This window comes from Microtus ochrogaster, linkage group LG3 (genome assembly GCF_000317375.1).
Source record: "Microtus ochrogaster isolate Prairie Vole_2 linkage group LG3, MicOch1.0, whole genome shotgun sequence".
Taxonomy (NCBI): domain Eukaryota; kingdom Metazoa; phylum Chordata; class Mammalia; order Rodentia; family Cricetidae; genus Microtus; species Microtus ochrogaster.
In genome coordinates this window covers 39,205,735-39,211,092 of record NC_022029.1, presented here as the reverse complement: position 1 = coordinate 39,211,092, position 5,358 = coordinate 39,205,735, and positions in this window count along the sequence as shown.

Here is a 5,358-nt window from a genome sequence, read left to right as displayed (position 1 = left end):
TGTCAAAAACATGCAAACTGGCCCTTACAATTAAAAAAAAACTGGTAAATTTATATTTGGCTGATGCAGAACTACTGTAATTTCTTCAATTTGTAAAACAATAAATACAGTAACAAACTGCACAAAGAAATAAAGGGAAGCTTTGCTTAGCCTAGATATAGTGGTGAAGGGCTTGGTACTGCTTCAAAGCAATGTCCTAGACATTGTTGACTACCCATTGGTAGCCTTACCCTCTCTGAGGAGTGGATGGGGCTGGGATGGGGTGGGAAAAGAGGAAAGATGAACAGGACAGAAGGAGGGGAAAGAGCCGGAACTAAATGTGGCATGTAAAATGAGAAAAAAAGTTTTGTTTTTTTTTTTAAAGTTAAAAATAAAGATACCTGATTTCCTGAATGTTTTGTGTTAAGAATTTGTTAGATTTAATTTTTTGTTAGATCAATGGGTCTATTTCCACTACAGTATCTTCAACACCTGAGATTTTTTTCTTCTATCTCTTATATTCTATTGTTTATACTTGTCTCTGCAGTTTCTGTTTGTTTACCAAGATTTTCCATATCCAGAATTCCCTCATTATGTGTTTTTGTTATTATGAACTCACTCATATGTGAATACTAGCTATAAACAAAGGATACTGAGCCTAGAATTCATGATCCTAGAGAAGCTAAGTAATAAGGTGAACCCTAAAAAAAATATAGATCCACCTGGAGAGTCAAAAGAAGACAGGATAACCTTACAAAATTGTGAGCAAGGGGGTGAGGGAATAGGGAGTGTTGAACGGGTAGAGGAGGTAAAAATGTCAGAGGTGAGGAAAACTTGAGGCGATGGGATAGTCAAGAAAGAGGAAGGATAGAGATGAGAGCAAGGGAAGAGATATCTTGATGGAGGGAGTCATTATAGGGTTAACAGGAAACCTGACTCTAGAGAAATTCCCAGGAATCCACAAGGATGACCCCAGGTAAGACCTTAAGCAATAGAGAAGAGGGGGCCTGATCTTTACTTGGCCTGTTATTTTAAATAACATCATAGAAACTTCACCCAGCAACTGATGGGAACAGAGTCAGAGACCCACATGGAAGCACGGGACTGAGCTCCCAAAGTTCAGCTGAAGAGTAAGAGGAGTAAGAATTTGAACAAAGAGGTCAAGACCATGACAGGTTCAACTACTGAAACAGTCTACCTGAGCAAATGAGAGCTCACAAACTCCAGCCGGACTGGGAAGGAACAAACATAGGACCAAACTAGTCCCTTTGATTATGCTTGACAGTTGCGTGGCTGGGGCTGACTGAAGGTCTACTGGCCGTGGCAGCAGGACTTATACCTACTGCATGTACTGGCTTTTATGGAACCTATTCTCTTTGGATGGATACTTTGCTCAGCCTAGATATAGTAAGGAGGGTCTTGGACCTTCCCCAGAGCAATGTACCTTACCCTCTCTGAGGATTGGATGGAGGTGAGGTGGGGGGATATGTGGAAAGAATGGGAGAAGAGGAGGGAGAGGGAACTTGGATTGTTATGTATATGAAAAAGATAGTTTGTTTTCTTTTTAAAAAATAAATAAATAAAAGGAAAAAAGATCAGAAAAAAACTATTTTTAACATTTGAAAGATAAAGGGTATTTATCTCAAAGATCAATCTTCTATAACCATAGTTTTATAAGAGCAATGGCTCTATTTGAGCACCAAAGTCTCTTTATATCTTGTCATTAGGCATTGCCTATTACTGTATACTGCTTTTTAATAATTGCTTTTTGAATTTTAGGATGGTGATTAAAAATTCTTATCTCGTTATAATAAGAAGGAAATGAGTGATTTTCTTATTTTTATTATTGAAATAATAGAAAGCAAATGACCACAAAAGCATTCAGTCTCAATGATCAAATTATTTAAATTTAAGACACCAAATGTATTTTTTCATGATACTACTTTAATTTTCTTAAGGGTTCATGAAAGCATAGTTTCTTCTATTGCAAGGTGTTGTTACTTGGATGACAAAGATGCAGTGTGAATCAGCGGCATTTTAAATGTCAATATTTTCTTTTAATTTATCAATCAAACCTCTTTGGATTTTTCATAAGAATGAGTACTACGATCTACAGAAATCATACTTACCATATCTATAAACATAAAGTGAAACAAAAAATGGAGTAGAGTGATCACACAGTCAACAAACTGCATGCCATGCAAGCATGAAGAAATGTGTTCACTTTCAAATACCCATGTAAAAATAAGCTAAACGTGGTGGTACAAGGATGTAATTCCAACTTTGACAAGGGAAAGTCAGCTTATGCCAGAGGCTTGCTGATAGCTTAGTCTAGATTGTTCCAGTCCAAGAGACAGAGAAAGACTCTATCTCAAAAACAAATAAACACAATGTAGAAACTTCCTGAGTAATGACATCTGAGGCTAATTTGTGGCCTAGAATATGCACACATACATGTGTCCCATCACACATACGTGTACCCATACACATGAACTCAAGCACATAAGCATATATTTAATGAAAGAATGAATAAGTCAATAAAAAATCCTATGCAAATAAATATATAGTCAAAGACAAAACAAAAATACTCAGGAATTAGTATAATTAAAACTCATTATATTGAGAATCATCCAATGAAATACAAATGAGGACAGTGTACACACATGTGTACATGGCTGCACATACACAATCTTTCTCTCTCTCTCTCTCTCACACACACACACACACACACATACACATTGTATTTTTTGACTGGAAAAATTAATAGTCCTAGTATTGTTCTTACTGAAAAATGACATTTACAACTTTTATACCCCCATGGACTCAGATATTTGAATGTTTCCTTGATCCCCATTTTGTTGAACTTTTTGGGAGGATTATGAGTTTTCATCTCAGAGGAGGTGTATCTCTGGGAATGTGCCTGATAGATTAAAAGCCAATACTATCCCCAATTAGCTCTCTTTGTCTCATAATTGTGGGTAATGATAAAAGTGCTGAGCTCCTACTCCAACCAATGCCTATCTGTTAGTCTGATGCCATGTTTCACATCAATGGTGACCATTGACTCATCTGAAAGAGTATACTGTATCTTTATAAAATTCCCAGGAATTTATAAGGATGACCCCAGCTAAGACCCTAAGCAGTAGAGGAGAGTGTGGTTAAACTTGCCGTGCCCTTTAGTCAGACTGATGAATATCTTAAATATCACCATAAAACCTTCATCCAGAAACTGAAGGAAACAAAGGCAGAGACCTGCATCAGAGCACTGAGCTTAACCCCCAAAGTCTAGTTGAAAAGTAGGAGGAATGAGACTATGAGCAAAGAGGTCAAGAACATTATGGCTACATCCACTGCAACAGTTTACCTGAGCTAATGGGAGTTCACCAACTCTAGCCAGATAGGGATGGAAACAGCATAGGTACAACCTAGTCCCTATAAATGTGGTTGACTGTTGTATAGCTGGGGCAGACTGCAGCGATTGGCAGTGGCACAGGGATTTATCTTTGTTGCTTATACTGGCTTTTTTGAAGCCAATTTTCTTTGGATGGATACCTTGCTCAGCTTAGATATAGTAGGGAGGGGCTTGAACCTTCCCCAAAGCAATGTGCCTTACCCTCTCGGAGGAATGGATGAGGTGTACTGTGGGGGGCGGGGATGTGAAGAGAATGGGAGGAGAGGCGGTAATGGGAACTTGGATTGGTAAATAAAATGAAAAGAGACAGTATGTTTTTTTATTTTTAAAAAAATAATAAAATAAAAAATGGCTTGATAATTGCTGTGGGACAATGGTCTTGTACCTTATAAAGATCTGTCACTTGTATTGTTTTAATAAAATGTTGATTGGTCATTGGCCAGGCAGGAAGTATAGGCAGGGTGACCAGAAGAGAAGAATTCTGGGAAGAGGAAAAGCTGAGTCTGCAGTGGTCACGAAGACACAGAGAAAGCAAGATGAGTATGCCTCACTGATAAAAGTTACTAAGCCACATGGCTAACACAGACAAGAATTTTGGGTTAATATAAGTTATAAGAGTTAATAAGAAACCTGACCTACTAGGCCAACCATTTTATAATTCATGTAAGCCTCTTTGTGTTTCTTTGGGACTGAATGGCTGCGGAACCTGGTGGGACATAAACCTCTATCAACAGATAATCGTATCTTTTCACAGCAATAGAAAAGTAACTAACATAGTACGTTTTAACCAGGTAGTGGGCTATTGCTGTACCAGGCATGATCATACTGGATTCTCTCAAAGAATGTGGAATACTTTGAATTTTTGGACTAGAAAAAGGACTTAATGAACCACCCAATAGGAGTCTGGAAGATAATAGGGATGAAAGCATGTGGAATATGGAGACCTAGTTCAAGAGGATTCAGAGGGAAACAACATTATCAGTTGATCAATCTTTTAATCTATAGGTAGGAATGTAACTGCATTATGCTCTTATGATGCTAGGGTCTGCTTGAGGCTAAATTGAAGAATTTTGGATAATTTTTTTCTTTACAGATATTTTGAGAAAGCCTAATATTTATTCTGTTGAGTAGTTATTAGTATTCACTCTCTGAAGGTCTATTACTAAAAAGCAAGGGTGGCAAAAGAAATAAAACATGGACACTTTTGAAGAAAGAAATAGCACTAGTAAATTTTATGTTGGAGATAAAGCTTGTGCACCAAGAGATAGGAGAGGCCTGATGCAAAATGGAATCAAAAGAGTGGTAGGGACCCACAGAGAAAGACTTCATTCAGTTATATCCTGCAACTTTTTAAAGGAAAAGTCTTGAGGATTTCCTCCACATAAAAATCAACTACAAAGAAAAGGTTATGCAAATGGAATTCAAGGTGAGGGCCAGTCACCATCACAAGCAGGAATGGATTTTGGCAGAATCAGCCAAGTGGAAAACTTTAGAGTCATGAAGAATAGAGCTGTAAAGGGTTGTGGACTCTTCCTTACTACTTAATGGCAGTCACTGAATTAAGGTGTGTTGCAGGTGAGTTCCCTTGTGGAGAACCAGAGAGGCTTCTGAAGGATGGAATTTCAGGTATGAACCTCTACTGTGGGATACATTATCTGTCTCTTAATTGAGCTTTTCAGGAAAAAAAATAAACTAATTCTAAATGGCTTTATCATTGCTATGCAGTAGGGTGTGATTTCCTTCTGGCTTTTGTTCTACACGTGAATTTACTAAAGCATGACCCGAGCAAAAATGAGCATTTTCATTCAGATGTCCACTCAGAAGGGTCTGATTGACTCTCAGTAATTAGTTTACAAGAAAGTTAAAATTTGAACTTTGCCTATAGTCTTTAATTCTGTTCATAATTTATTTTTAAATATTGCTATATGTTTAAAGATTAAGTGATATATAATTCAAAGTATTTTATA